Below are 16,916 nucleotides of genomic sequence, written 5' to 3' on the forward strand. Positions count from 1 at the left end.
ATATCCCTCTGCTGCTGGGGGACAGGACCAACTGTCTCTGCCCCCTGTAACTCAGCCTGCCGCTGGGGAATGGAGTCTGGGCTCCCAATTCCCTGCATATTCCTCTGCTGCTGGGGGACAGGACCAACTGTCTCTGCCCCCTGTAACTCAGCCTGCCGCTGGGGAATGGAGTCTGGGCTCCCAATTCCCTGCAGGACCGGTGGAGAGACCTCTGTCCCATCTCCACCGGCCACCTGGGGTCCTTCCCAGTAAATCTCCACAATATCTTCCCAGCTGAATGGGTCTGTATCTGGGTCTTTCACCTTGCTGTCCTGCTGAGCCTTCCCAATGGAGTGGAAGAGATCTCTGTAGTCCTGCTCCAGTTCCCACTCCAGGGCTGCTAAGTGAGCCAGGTCTGGCTCTACCTCATGGGGGTCAGCCCAGTCATGCCTAGCCTCCCTCTCATAGAAAATGTCCTGAAGTCTGGTCTGCGCAGGGCTCCCAAAGTCAGGCTCTGCAAAGGACTCCCATAACAAGCCAGGACCATCAAACTCCTCTCCCTCTGGCTTGTCATGCTCGGCTGTCCAGGGTATATACTGTGCTATATACCACCAGAGCGCCTGATAGGCATCCTCCAGCCATAGCTCCTGCCATACCCGGTGCTCTAGTTCCTTCACCCATTCCTCCAGGGGCTGCTCTCCCAGGAAGGGCATCCGCAGGGCCACTTGCTTCTGCAACCGCTGCTCTTCACTGGGGAGACTCTTACCCTGCTGGTATTGTACATTATCCAGGGCCTGGTACCAGATGCCTTTCCTTAATGCATCCCGGCTATCCAGGTCCTCCTCCTCAAATAACACTGCTGGTTCCATTCTGTTGCTTTTAGGGTCGCTGTACTGGGACATGCGTTGCCCCCAACTTGTAAATCCACGGAATGGTGTCTCCTGTAGCTGTCCTTCTGGCTGTAGGAACAATCCCGTCGCTTGCCACCAATTGTTACGGTACCAACAGTGTACCAAGGGTTAATACCAGGGAACAATGTCCTGCATACAGAATCAGCACTTCACAACCTCGATCAGTTTCCCTGCAAACATGAGACCAAGCTCCACATTTCAGGTTTAAAAAAAAATAATATATTTATTAAAGGCTGAATGCCTAGTATTTATACAGGTTTTGACCCCAGATGGGGGGGGTTGAATATAACCCTGGCTTCAGGTTACAAAGGGCATTGGTTTAACAGTAAAGCAAACATATGAACAATGCATCAAACCTCTAACAATTGTCTATTCACAGGTAAAACAGATTAACATATTAAGTTAATTAACTAGGGAAGAACGTTTACTCAGACAATCTGATGTTGGGCAGTCTAGTTAACATAATCACACAAGGACACAATCAGTTTACCCAGACAGACTCCTGAGACACAATCAGATCTGAAACATACATAGAATACATCTTATTAGAGAATATAGGAACAGTTCTTATTAGCTATAAAGTCTTTTATGCCCACTTGGCTTATAGAGTCACAATTGCTCCCACAAGGGGCACTCACACCCTGTACCCATCCTGTATTTATGGATACAGGGTGACATAGACATAAGACAGAGTTATGAAAGTACATGGGGTGTCCAGCATATAAAATTCCATATTTCCATGCAGTCTCTGGGTATCCTTAAGCCCATGTACCTCCAGCCCAAAGAATGTTCCATAACAGGCCCTCCAATGTACAGTGGCGAGATTGGTTTCGTCACACTGACCTAGTAGAATGAGCTGTAATCCTTTGAGGCAGAGTTTTACCCGACTCGACATAAGCATGATGAATTAAAGATTTCAACCAAGATACCAAAGAAATGGCAGAGGCCTTCTGACCTTTCCTAGAACCGGAAAAGATAACAAATAGACTAGAAGTCTTTCGGAAATTCTTAGTAGCTTCAACATAATATTTCAAAGCTCTAACTACATCCAAAGAATGCAACAATTTCTCCTTAGAATTCTTAGGATTAGGACATAATGAAGGAACCACAATTTCTCTACTAATGTTGTTGGAATTCACAACCTTAGGTAAAAATTTAAAAGAAGTTCGCAACACCGCCTTATCCTGGTGAAAAATCAGAAAAGGAGACTCACAAGAAAGAGCAGATAATTCAGAAACTCTTCTGGCAGAAGAGATGGCCAAAAGGAACAAAACTTTCCAAGAAAGTAATTTAATGTCCAATGAATGCATAGGTTCAAACGGAGGAGCTTGAAGAGCCCTCAGAACCAAATTCAAACTCCAAGGAGGAGAAATTGACTTAATGACAGGTTTTATACGAACCAAAGCTTGTACAAAACAATGAATATCAGGAAGATTAGCAATCTTTTTGTGAAAAAGAACAGAAAGAGCAGAGATTTGTCCTTTTAAGGAACTTGCAGACAAACCTTTATCCAAACCATCCTGAAGAAACTGTAAAATTCTCGGAATTCTAAAAGAATGCCAGGAAAAATGATGAGAAAGACACCAAGAAATATAAGTCTTCCAGACTCTATAATATATCTCCCTAGATACAGATTTATGAGCCTGTAACATAGTATTAATCACAGAGTCAGAGAAACCTCTTTGACTAAGAATCAAGCGTTCAATCTCCATACCTTTAAATTTAAGGATTTGAGATCCTGATGGAAAAAAAGGACCTTGCGACAGAAGGTCTGGCCTTAACGGAAGAGTCCACGGTTGGCAAGAGGCCATCCGGACAAGATCCGCATACCAAAACCTGTGAGGCCATGCTGGAGCTACCAGCAGAACAAACGAGCATTCCTTCAGAATCTTGGAGATTACTCTTGGAAGAAGAACTAGAGGCGGAAAGATATAGGCAGGATGATACTTCCAAGGAAGTGACAATGCATCCACTGCTAACGCTTGAGGATCCCGGGATCTGGACAGATACCTGGGAAGTTTCTTGTTTAGATGAGAGGCCATCAAATCTATTTCTGGAAGTCCCCACATTTGAACAATCTGAAGAAATACCTCTGGGTGAAGAGACCATTCGCCCGGATGTAACGTTTGGAGACTGAGATAATCCGCTTCCCAATTGTCTATACCTGGGATATGAACCGCAGAAACTAGACAGGAGCTGGATTCCGCCCATACCAGAATTTGAGATACTTCTTTCATAGCCAGAGGGACTGTGAGTCCCTCCTTGATGATTGATGTATGCCACAGTTGTGACATTGTCTGTCTGAAAACAAATGAACGATTCTCTCTTTAGAAGAGGGCCAAGGACTGAAGAGCTCTAAAAATTGCACGGAGTTCCAAAATATTGATCGGTAATCTCACCTCCTGAGATTCCCAAAACCCCTTGTTGCTGTCAGAGACCCCCACACAGCTCCCCAACCTGTAAGACTTGCATCTGTTGAAATTACAGTCCAGGTCGGAAAGAACAAAAGAAGCCCCCTGAACTAAACGATGGTGATCTGTCCACTACGTCAGAGAGTGTCGTACAATCGGTTTTAAAGATATTAATTGAGATATCTTTGTGTAATCCCTGCACCACTGGTTCAGCATACAGAGCTGAAGAGCCCGCATGTGAAAACAAGCAAAGGGGATCGCATCCGATGCAGCAGTCATAAGACCTAGAATTTCCATGCATAAGGCTACCGAAGGGAATTATTGTGACTGAAGGTTTCGACAAGCTGATATCAATTTTAGACGTCTCTTGTCTGTCAAAGATAGAGTCATGGACACTGAATCTATCTGGAACCTAAAAAGGTTACCTGTGTCTGAGGAATCAATGAACTTTTTGGTAAATTGATCCTCCAACCATGATGTTGAAGAAACAACACAAGTCGATTCGTATGAGATTCTGCTAAATGTGAAGACTGAGCAAAGTACCAAGATATCGTCCAAATAAGGAAATACCACAATACCCCTGTTTCTCTGATTACAGACAGAAGGGCACCGAGAACCTTTGTAAAAATTCTTGGAGCTGTAGCTAGGCCAAACGGCAGAGACACAAACTGGTAATGCTTGTCTAGGAAAGAGAATCTCAGAAACTGATAGTGATCTGGATGAATCGGAATATGCAGATATGCATCCTGTATATCTATTGTAGACATATAATGCCCTTGCTGAACAAAAGGCAGGATAGTCCTTATAGTTACCATTTTGAATGTTGGTATCCTTACATAACGATTCAATATTTTTAGATCCAGAACTGGTCTGAAGGAATTCTCCTTCTTTGGTACAATGAAGAGATTTGAATAAAACCCCAGTCCCTGTTCCAGAACTGGAACTGGCATAATTACTCCAGCCAACTCTAGACCTGAAACACATTTCAGAAATGCTTGAGCCTTCGCTGGGTTTACTGGGACACGGGAAAGAAAAAAATCTCTTTACAGGAGGCCTTATCTTGAAGCCAATTCTGTACCCTTCTGAAACAATGTTCTGAATCCAAAGATTGTGAACGGAATTGATCCAAATTTCTTTGAAAAAACGTAATCTGCCCCCTACCAGCTGAGCTGGAATGAGGGCCGCACCTTCATGTGGACTTAGGAGCAGGCTTTGATTTTCTAAAAGGCTTGGATTTATTCCAGACTGGAGATGGTTTCCAAACTGATACCGCTCCTGAGGATGAAGGATCAGGTTTTTGTTCCTTGTTGTGACGAAAGGAACGAAAACGATTATTAGACCTAAATTTACCTTTAGATTTTTTATCCTGTGGTAAAAAAGTTCCTTTCCCTCCAGTAACAGTTGAGATAATAGAATCCAACTGAGAACCAAACAATTTATTACCCTGGAAAGAAAGGGAAAGCAGAGTAGACTTAGAAGACATATCAGCATTCCAAGTTTTAAGCATAAAGCTCTTTCTAGCTAAAATAGCTAGAGACATATACCTGACATCAACTCTAATGATATCAAGATGGCATCACAAATAAAATTATTAGCATGTTGAAGAATAATAATAATGCTATGAGAATTATGATCTGTTACTTGTTGCGCTAAAGCTTCTACCAAAAAGTTGAGAGCTGCAGCAACATCCGCTAAAGATATAGCAGGTCTAAGAAGATTACCTGAACACAAGTAAGCTTTTCTTAGAAAGGATTCAATTTTCCTATCTAAAGGATCCTTAAAGGAAGTACCATCTGCCATAGGAATAGTAGTACGCTTAGCAAGAGTAGAGACAGCCCCATCAATCTTAGGGATTTTGTCCCAAAACACTAATCTGTCAGATGGCACAGGATATAATTGCTTAAAACGTTTAGAAGGAGTAAATGAATTACCCAAATTATTCCATTCCCTGGAAATTACTTCAGAAATAGCACCAGGGACAGAAAAAACTTCTGGAATAACTACAGGAGATTTAAAAACCTTATCTAAACGTTTAGATTTAGTATCAAGAGGACCAGAATCCTCGATTTCTAATGCAATTAGGACTTCTTTAAGTAAAGAGCGAATAAATTCCATTTTAAATAAATATGAAGATTTATCAGCATCAACCTCTGAGACAGAATCCTCTGAACCAGAAGAACCATTATCAGAATCAGAAAGATGATGTTCATTTAAAAATTCATCTGAAAAATGAGAAGTTTTAAAAGACTTTTTACGTTTACTAGAAGGAGGAATAACAGACATAGCCTTCTTAATGGATTTAGAAACAAAATCTCTTATGTTATCAGGAACACTCTGAGTATTAGATTTTGACGGAACAGCAACAGGTAATGTAACAGTACTAAAGGAAATATTATCTGCATTAACAAGTTTGTCATGACAAACAGTACAAACAACAGCTGGAGGAACAGATACCATAAGATTACAGCAGATACACTTAGCTTTGGTAGCTCCAGCACCAGGCAGCGATTTTCCAGAAGTATCTTCTGACTCAGTTTCAACGTGGGACATCTTGCAATATTTAATAGAAAAAACAACATATAAAGCAAAATTGATCAAATTCCTTAAATGACAGTTTCAGGAATGGGAAAAAATGCCAGTGAACAAGCTTCTAGCAACCAGAAGCAATAAATAATGAGACTTAAATAATGTGGAGACAATAGTGACGCCCATATATTTTTAGCGCCAAAAATGACGGCCACATTATTTGGCGCCTAAATGCTTTTGGCGCCAAAAATGACGCCACATCCGGAACGCCGACACTTTTGGCGCAAAAGAACGTCAAAAATGACGCAACTTCCGGCGACACGTATGACGCCGGAAACAGAAAAAAAAAAATTGCGCCAAAAAAGTCAGCGCCAAGAATGACGCAATAAAAAGAAGCATTTTCAGCCCCCCGCGAGCCTAACAGCCCACAGGAAAAAAGTCAAATTTTAAGGTAAGAAAAAAATTGATTTATTCATATGCATTATCCAAAATATGAAACTGACTGTCTGAAATAAGGAATGTTGAACATCCTGAGTCAAGGCAAATAAATGTTTGAATACATATATTTAGAACTTTATAAAAAAGTGCCCAACCATAGCTTAGAGTGTCACAGAAAATAAGACTTACTTACCCCAGGACACTCATCTACATGCTTGTAGAAAGCCAAACCAGTACTGAAACGAAAATCAACAGAGGTAATGGGTATATAAATAAGAGTATATCGTCGATCTGAAAAGGCAGGTAAGAGATGAATCTCTACGACCGATAACAGAGAACCTATGAAATAGACCCCGTAGAAGGAGATCATTGAATTCAAATAGGCAATACTCTCCTCACATTCCTCTGACATTCACTGTACGCTGAGAGGAAAACCGGGCTCCAACCTGCTGCGGAGCGCATATCAACGTAGAATCTAGCACAAACTTACTTCACCACCTCCATAGGAGGCAAAGTTTGTAAAACTGATTTGTGGGTGTGGTGAGGGGTGTATTTATAGGCATTTTGAGGTTTGGGAAACTTTGCCCCTCCTGGTAGGAATGTATATCCCATACGTCACTATCTCATGGACTCTTGCTAATTACATGAAAGAAACACAGACTTTTACACTCAACTGCTTCAATTGCCCTCTAACTTATTACAGCTTGATTTCAAACACATCCCTTCTCAGAACTCAGAGAAAATACACAGACTTTTACACTCAACTGCTTCAATTGCCCTCTAACTTACTACAGGTAGCCTTCTGGAAAACAGCTTCCCTCCCACCCTACCCCTCACCCCACCCACCCCAAGCTCATTTCCTCATTTATAGATAGTCTCCCACACAACTTTCACTCTCCTGAAATGACAAGTGCAAACACTGATCAGCACATCCTTACATTCCCTTAACCCTATAGAATACACAGTACTTTTGTAATATTATGTTTCATATACCTTTTGTTCCCTTATGCAATTGTTACAGTAATTCTGTGTCTTATGTTTTTAAATGGTTCCCAATTCTGTAAAAAATGCTCAATATATTCATATTCCTTTTTGCCACCCTTTGTCTCTATAACAAACTACACTATTCAATTACTCCTTCTCCCTCTCCACCTGCACTGTTCATTAGCCCATCTCTCTTAAACTCACCTTACTTTTGTACTAATGAACTTTACCTATTCCTAAACACTCTCTCTCTCCCCTGCAGCTCATCTCAAAAGCAGTCTCACTACTGCAAATCTGTATCTCATCTCATGTCACTCTCCCTCTTGCTTCTACTTACTGCTGGTGACATCTCCCCTAATCCTAGTCCCCAACCACTGACAAACCGTGCACATCCATGTGTACCATCCCATAGACTCAGAAAACAAAACTCTGCACACCTTACTCACATTCCTCTTGCATCTAAAGCCACTACCTCTTTAACTTGTGCACTCTGGAACTCTCGCTCTGTTTGCAACAAGCTCACTTCTATACATGACCTCTTCATCTCCCGCTCCCTCAACCTTCTGGCCCTAACAGAAACCTGGCTCTCTCCCCTAGACACAGCATCCACTACTACTCTGTCACATGGGGGTCTCCACTTCAGCCACACTCCTAGGTCTGGTAATAGACAAGGAGGTGGTGTAGGTATTTTACTTTCCTCTCGTTGCACCTTTCAACAAATACATCCTATCTCTTCCCTCACTTTTCCCTCATTCGAAACCCACATGATTTGCTTATTCTCCCCTCTCTCTGTACGTGTTGCAGTCATATACCGACCCCCTGGCTCCTCAACTCAATTTCTAGATCACTTGGCTGCCTGGCTACCCTATTTCCTTTCCTCAGACACCCCTGCCCTCATTCTTGGCGACTTCAACATCCTCCTTAACAATGCCACTGCCTCATCTGCTAAACAACTTCTGCAACTCACTTCCTCTTTCGGTCTGTCACAATGGACTGATTCTCCCACTCACAAAGACGGTCACTCTCTTGACCTGATCTTTAGCTATCGATGCACTCTCTCAAACTTCTCAAACTCCCCTTTTCCTCTTTACGACCACCATCTCCTTACCTGCAACATATCATCCCTTCCTACAACTCTCCCACCTTCTACTCCTCACACCAAACTTCACAGAAGCATTATGTCTTTAGATCAGCAACAACTTGCTAATTCCCTTAAACTGCTCCTCTCATCCTTCTCCTCCTTTTCCTGCCCTGAACAATCTATCTGCCACTATAATTCCACTCTTATATCCGCCCTTGATAATCTTGCCCCTCTTACCACTGCTCGGAAATCACACACTCATCCCCAGCCCTGGCATACTCCTCTGACACGGTACCTACGCAGATGTTCCCGTACTGCTAAACGGGTTTGGAGAAAATCACGGAGTTCAGCTGATTTTCTTCATTACAAATTGATCTTGAACTCCTACTACTCTGCCCTTAATCTCCACAAGCAACACTACTTCTCTACTCTTATCTCTAATCTTTCTTCAAACCCAAAACGTCTGTTCTCCACTTTCAATACTCTTCTCCGCCCTCCCCCACTTCCTAATACAACTTCTCTGTCAGCTCAAGACTTTGCCAGTCACTTCATTAACAAAATTGACTCCATCAGCTCTCAACATAATTCCATTCTCTCCCCCCCTCAAATGCTCTCACTCAACCACAACCCTCATAACCTGAAACTTAGTTCATTCTCCTCTGTTACTGAGGAAGACGTTTCGGCACTTATACTGTGCTCTCACCTCACTACCTGTCCCCTTGACCCTATCCCCTCACAGCTACTCCCCTCCCTCTCTGCTACCCTTACCCCTATACTAACACACATTTTCAACCTCTCCCTCAGCACTGGTACATTTCCCTCATCGATGAAACATGCACTGGTCACACCTATCCTCAAAAAACCTTCCCTTGATTCTACCTCCCCATCCAACTACCGCCCTATTTCCCTCCTCCCTCTTGCTTCAAAGCTTCTCGAAAAACTAGTATATGCACGCCTATCCCATTTCCTTACGTTAAACTCCCTTCTTGACCTGCTGCAATCTGGATTTCATCCCTATCACTCCACAGAGACAGCTATTGTTAAGGTCACCAACAAACTACTTACAGCTAAATCAAAAGGCCACTTATCTCTGCTTATCCTCCTTGATCTGTCCACAGCCTTTGACACTGTCGACCACCCTCTTTTGCTCCAAACCCTCCAATCCTTTGGCATCTGCGACACAGCCCTTTCATGGCTCTCTTCCTACCTATCAAACCATACCTTCAGTGTAGCCTTCTCTGGGGCCTCCTCTGCCCCGTCACCACTTTCTGTCAGAGTACCGCAAGGCTCTGTCCTTGGTCCCCTTCTCTTCTCAATCTACACATCATCACTAGGTTCCCTAATTAAGTCCCACGGTCTCCAATATCATTTGTATGCCGATGACACCCAAATCTACTTCTCTGCACCAGACCTATCTCCTTCCTTGCTAACCTGTGTCACTAACTGTCTTTCTCACATCTCTTCCTGGATGTCCTCTCACTACCTCAAGCTAAATCTCTCCAAAACTGAGCTCCTCATTTTCCCCCCTTCTTCCAAAATCTCCACCCCCAATATCTCTATAACTGTCGACAACTCCATCATTACCCCTACCCCGCATGCCCGATGTCTCGGGGTCACATCTTTCCTTCACTCCTCACATTCAGTCCTTGGCTAAAGCCTGCTGCTTCCACCTTAAAAACATCTCTAAAGTTAGACACTTCCTTACACAAGACACAACTAAGATTTTAATCCACTCTCTAATTCTTTCCCGCCTTGATTACTGCAACTCTGTCCTCTCTGGTCTCCCCACCTGCCGCCTAGCTCCTTTACAATCCATAATGAATGCCTCTGCCAGACTCATCTTCCTTACACGTCGCTCTTCATCTGCTGCACCTCTCTGCCAATCCCTTCACTGGCTTCCTCTTGCCTCTAGGATCAAACACAAAACTCTCACTCTTACATACAAAGCCATCAACTGCACTGCTCCCCCCCTACATCTCAGAACTTGTCTCCAGATACTCTCCCTCCTGTCCCCTTCGCTCTGCTCATGACCTCCTACTCTTCTCCTCTCTTGTCACCTCATCACACTCCCGTTTACAGGACTTCTCCAGACTGGCTCCCATCTTGGGGAACTCTCTGCCTCGCTTCACAAGACTCTCTTCTAGTTTTAAAAGCTTCAAGTGCTCCCTAAAGACTCTACTGTTCAGGGATGCATACAACCTACGCTAACCTTTCCTAATACCAGTTCCTCTCCTCCATTGCTATCCCCTGAACCCCCTTAGCATGTAAGCCTAAAAGTCCAGCTGTTTGTAGATCACCTTCTTAAGAGCTGACTACAACAGTGCAACTCTTGGCAGGGCCCTCTACCCATTTGATCCCTATAATTGTTTTGTTGTACTCCCCCTTTGCTTATAGCGCTGCGGAATCTGTTGGCGCTCTACAAATAACCGATAATAATAATAAATAATAATAAATGAGCAGCATGTCCAAGAATGTCTTCAATTCTGTCAAATCAGCAATCTAAAAACACAAAAAGACAAAGGCACGGGACAAGACTCAAGTGCAAAAATTCCAATGCAAACAAAAGGTACTTGTACAGCATACTTTCTTTTTACCTTGTAAGTAACTTCTAATATAGAAATCCAATGCTTGTGCAAGTCCCAGTCAAATGAAATCCCAGATTACTCCAAAGTTTCGACCACACAGTAGAAAAAAAGAGGAAGCCTGTATCAAAAGCATCACCGAGCTCCTTAGACTTTGGAGTAATCTGGGATTGCACCTCACTGCAGCTTTCACAAGCCTTGGAGTGATATATTGCATGTTACTCATACAGAATAGTATTTTCACATTGTAGCCACATTTACATTTTGCACATCACTTTATTAAAAATTGCACTTGATTCTACTTTAGTGCTTTTGTCTTTTTTTTTTTTTTTAGATAGAACATGGAGTAGGTCAAGAAGTTAGCATTAAACTAATAGTCAATCAGTCAATAGAAAAAATGTATATTGAAATGGTGTCATTCAGGTCCTCTCTATGGGCCGGATGATGTAAACTTCACTCAATTATGCATGGTTTTTAATGCTGACCCTTGCAGGGGATTATCTTAAAAAAGGGACAGTTCCTGCACGTGGCGATATGTCTGCTATAGAAAGTAATGGAACTTACTGGAAAGGGAAACTTTGCTGGGATAGCAGTGAGCAGGGGCGCACTTTAAAAATTAATTCCTACATCAAAACTAAATCACATTGCTTGCTGCATATAACGTCTTTTAATCGCCTCTATTTTTGTACGCATGTGTTTTTCTATTAGGGTATTGAGAATTTTGTATATTTTTTTACAACCTGCAATCTTTTAGCGAGGTGCTGGGATTTGAGAGACAATTTCATACATGCCCATGGAAAGCCCATTTTCAGCCTATTTTTTTAAATATATTTTTATTGAGGAGTTGCACATTACAGATATGACATTTTCATAAGAAGAAGGCTTCCATTATATTGACGTATACCTGTCCCCAACAATATTTTAAGCGTATGCTAAGTCTTATTTCTCCTTGATAAGAGCATATTTGCATTGCCCCCATGTCCTCGGCCGCTGGCCACTAGGGAGAAGTTGGCAACAGATCATGCTTTTAAATAGAAGTGGTGGAAACATGTACCACTGTGTATCAGTATTGCATTAAGTGCCCTACCGGGAGCCCCCCACGTACCCCCAGAAAAAACCACACATATACATAGTAAAAACAGTGTGATAACATCAATGTCTCCACCACATGTATCCTCAGAAATATAACCGTAAAAAAGTATCATACAATATTACAGTGGCTAATGTTATAGTATAATGTTGGGCTTTAAACATGTTCACACAAACTAAGAGAAATAATCATGCTGAGCTATAAAAATTTTAACTAACGATATGAAATATGGCCATCTGACTTGTAAGTATTGCTGATCTTTCTTAAATACAACTAGTATAGTGTTAGGCTTTTAAACATATTCTCACAAACCAAAAGAGATGAACATACTAAACTATGAAGGATTATTTTAACTAGCTATAACAGCTAATCTTACGTAAAAACAAACATAAAAGGTAACATGGTATAGAGTCTTTTCCCCCTACACTTGAACTTAAATATGAAAAGGAGAGTGGCCTATTGTTTAAATACCATTTCTCAGGCGGTTGTCAGAGTGCATCAATGACTGGATAAGTCCAGTGTTGGTTTTTCCTATAGTCCCTCCAAGAGAGATCGCAAGGTACAGGTATTGGTACCAATTATAAGGGATCTTTAGCTGGCAGTCAGTTATTCCGCCGGTGTTCAGCGGGTCTATATTTGCGGATGAGGAGTTCACCGGGTTTTCATCTTTGTTCTCTCGGGAGGTCCCCCCCGGCCTCTTTGTGAATGTTGTGGGTATCGGAAGGCTTCCTCTCCGCAGAGATTTGCTTCTTGTGCCATCTAGTTTTTTGGCTGTTGCGATGCACTCGGTGAGCTGCTTTCTTTTTTTATTGTTATTAGAGATTTGCTCAACATCGTCAATGGCGCCTTTTTCTTTTGAGAACCTTGCCCTGCGGTAGAGGCGCGTTTTGAGTGTGCTGGTTCTCTCCTCTGATAGCTTAGGTTGGTGGGATTTATCACAACCGTCTCAGCCTCAGTTGCAGTAGGTATTTCTCTTTCATGGCAGCGGTTCAACAGAAAATCCAATGGGGAACGTTCAATAAGGTTTTGAAATAGCGTCGACTCAAGTTTGTGCCAGTGGGCGCAGTGGGTATTTAGGTTTTGTGCTGCCCTAGGAACTCAAAATTCTGCTGCCCCAACCCCCCACCCCAAAAGATTTTAGGCCTTTTTTTCCCTTAATATTTTTTTGGGTCAGTGTGTAAAAAGCAGTAAAAGAAGGGAGCAAGGGAGAGAGTTGAGAGAAAGGAGGGAGGAAAAGAAAGAAGGGAGGGAGAAAGGGAAAGATGGGAGAGAGGAAGGGAGGGAAAGAAGAATAAACTTTGAAACAATCACTGCCCTTTACATGCATCAACATACAGTTATTACCATCATTCAAATAATGAAACATTTTAAGTGTCCGTTTACTATTTACTCCGTGGGTTCATGAATGCAGAGAAAGCTAGCTATTAGTAGCTAACATACATTAGCGCTGAGAGTTTATGATTAGACATCACAAGCTGATCTAAGCAGTGCACAGACGCAATCCAGTCTGTTAGTTACTAAGAACTGCAATAAGCACTGCGCTCGCACACCCACCACAGCTGACAAGGTGAGGCAGCATATTGGCACAAGGTCTTCTCCTCCAGCCTCACCTTGTAAGCATATTCCTGGGAAAGTTTCTCACCAAGAACGCTTCCACTGCAAAAATGCAAGCAATGTTTTAAAGGAGCACTGCCTGTGAAGAGCGACCTTAATCAGTGCACGTGCCTTGTTTTCTCTGTAAAAGCTTGCACTTCATCGCTCACTGTACTGTGTACTGGCTTTTAGAGAGAGAATAGGGCAGGTGTGCTACCCCTCCCAAATCTGCTGCCCTAGGCACCGGCCTTGTTGGCCTAGGCCATAATACGCCCCTGGGGTATACACTGGGTAAGACCCAATGGCCAGATACAAAAGACTGAGCAGTGTCTGTCGAGTCAGTTTTCTCAACAGTTTTGTTGTGAAATTGTTGTGGCAGAGTAAGGCGAAAACCCTTGTGTTACTGAGGTGGATGGCGTCGATTATGAAGTGCCGCCGCACAAGGCCCTTAATGTCTGTTCACAACCTCCGGTTTCAAAAATACAGCTTTCTATCAGATGTGTTGTATGCCCCCAGTTAGCCTGCTAACCAGATGCCAAGATAAAGTGGGTTTGCTGTAAGAGATTTCTCTTATTCATTGGAATATAAGGAACTCAGCCAGAGCTCAAAAGAATGCGACCGCAACCGGATCACTGGTCAGACACGACCCCCCATATTCAGCCTATTTTACGATAAAACAATAATTACGCTTTGTATTTTTTATTTATAAGTACTAATTTCTATGGGCCAGATTACGAGTGGTGTATTAACAGTTATGCACAAGTGATAAGGGGTTTATCGTGGGTGTTTATACGTAAGGTTTTCCGCTCATATTACATGTTGAAAGTAAATGTGATCGCTTGAGCGCAATCATAATTTATGTTAGAATGATTACCACATCCTCAGAGCACTGGTTAACTGTTTTGCCAAACAAAAAAGTGTCACAAAACACATAAAAAATACATTACAAAGTACAGTTACAATCATAATAGCACTATTTTATACCAAAATATTTAAAAAAATATTGCATTTTTTTATAAGGGCTCAAAGATATGAGATCTCAGGTGTTAGAGAAAAAAAGGCAGACAAGGGGCTTTAACATTGAGATACATGCATATATTTCTTTAAAAATGTAAATGTGTATATACATGTGTGTATATATATATATATATATATGTGTGTGTACATATGTATTTAGAGACATATATACACATATAAACACATAAATGCATATGTATAATTATATATATATATATATATATATATATATATATATATATATATATATATACAGTATACAGTAAATAGGTATAGATATATATTGTACCAAAAACCATCAGCTATAGGTAGAAATATTTATTTATGAATAAATAGAACATATTCTTCTATGTGAAAAACATTGGAATGTGAAATATTCATATTTTCATGTCAGGTCAGCGCACTTGAGAATATGCGATCAAGTTTGCACACGAGTACGGTGTTAGTTTTTTTTTCTCTATTGGGTTTTATGGGGGAATTGGCTATTGTGCGCGGGTTATTCTAAGTTTGGCTTTCTTCTACAAGATATGACGAGTCCACGGATTTCATCCTTACTTGTGGATTTATCCTCCTGCTAACAGGAAGTGGCAAAGAGCACCACAGCAGAGCTGTATATATAGCTCCTCCCTTCCCTCCACCTCCAGTCATTCTCTTTGCCTGTGTTAGTAATAGAAAGAGGTAAAGTGAGGTGTTAGTTTTAGATTCTTCAATTGTCATCTGTCAGCAATCTACATCCCAGGAGTGGACAACTGGGAATCAGACTTTTTAAGCAGACAGGTTTTTCACCCGGGGGAGTAGGAACTCCACTCTGAGGTATTTGCCTCTCTGATTCTCCGATGGGGCAGACCAGAATTGGATCTGATGGCGTCTCATCAGAATGCCAAGCTCCCAAGATACGGATCCAGGTCGAGGGATCATCAGGCCGAACTAATAGATGCCTTGGCAGTGCCTTGGTCGTTCAACCTAGCTTATGTGTTTCCACCGTTTCCTCTCCTTCCCTGGGTGATTCAGAGAGAGAGAGAGCTTCAGTAATTCTAATCGTGCCTGCGTAGCCACGCAGGACTTGGTATGCAGATCTAGTGGACATGTCCTCTCTGCCTCCGTGGAAACTTCCAGTGAGACAGGACCTTCTCATTCAAGGTCCTTTCCAACATCCAAATCTAATTTCTCTGCAGCTGACTGCTTGGAGATTGAACGCTTTGATCTTATCTAAGCAGGGAGGGACAAGACAGTTCTTTTGACTGACTTGCATTTTAGCCAATCAGTGCTCACTCCTAGGTCACTTCACGTGCATGTGCTCAATGTTATCTATATGAAACACATGAACTAATGCCCTCTAGTGGTCAAAATGCATTCAGATTAGAGGCAGTCTTCAAGATCTAAGAAATTAGCAAATGAACCTCCTAGGTTTAGCTTTTAACTAAGAATACCAAGAGAACAAAGCAAAATTGGTGATAAAAGTAAATTGGGAAGTTGTTTAAAATTACATACCCTATTTAAATCATGAAAGTTTTTTTTAGACTTGATCATCCCTTTAAATTGAAATTTACGCTGTGCATTTTTAATACAATTTATTACTGTGTAATTAATATATACATTTTAGAAATAAGTAAATTAAGTTTCTTAGTGAACAATTCTTGATGCACCTTAACAATACACATTTTTCCCTGCATATTTATGTGTGAATGGTTCAATTATTTGTGGTGTATGATTTTTAAAATTACGATTTTCATTGTGCACTTTTGTAATGTATGCATCTCCATCCCATACAAAAATGCAGTATACGCCCCTTAACGAGGCACCCTTTTTTCTGGGTAAAAACATAATTTATGCTTACCTGATAAATTTATTTCTCTTGTGGTGTATCCAGTCCACGGATCATCCATTACTTGTGGGATATTCTCCTTCCCAACAGGAAGTTGCAAGAGGATCACCCACAGCAGAGCTGCTATATAGCTCCTCCCCTAACTGCCATATCCAGTCATTCGACCGAAACTAGCCGAGAAAGGAGAAACCATAGGGTGCAGTGGTGACTGTAGTTTAAAATTTAGACCTGCCTTAAAAGGACAGGGCGGGCCGTGGACTGGATACACCACAAGAGAAATAAATTTATCAGGTAAGCATAAATTATGTTTTCTCTTGTTAGGTGTATCCAGTCCACGGATCATCCATTACTTGTGGAATACCAATACCAAAGCTAAAGTACACGGATGAAGGGAGGGACAAGGCAGGTACATAAACGGAAGGGACCACTGCCTGTAGAACCTTTCTCCCAAAAATAGCCTCCGAAGAAGCAAAAGTTTC

The sequence above is a fragment of the Bombina bombina genome, chromosome 1 (assembly GCF_027579735.1).
Source record: "Bombina bombina isolate aBomBom1 chromosome 1, aBomBom1.pri, whole genome shotgun sequence".
In the NCBI taxonomy this organism is placed as follows: Eukaryota; Metazoa; Chordata; class Amphibia; order Anura; family Bombinatoridae; genus Bombina; species Bombina bombina.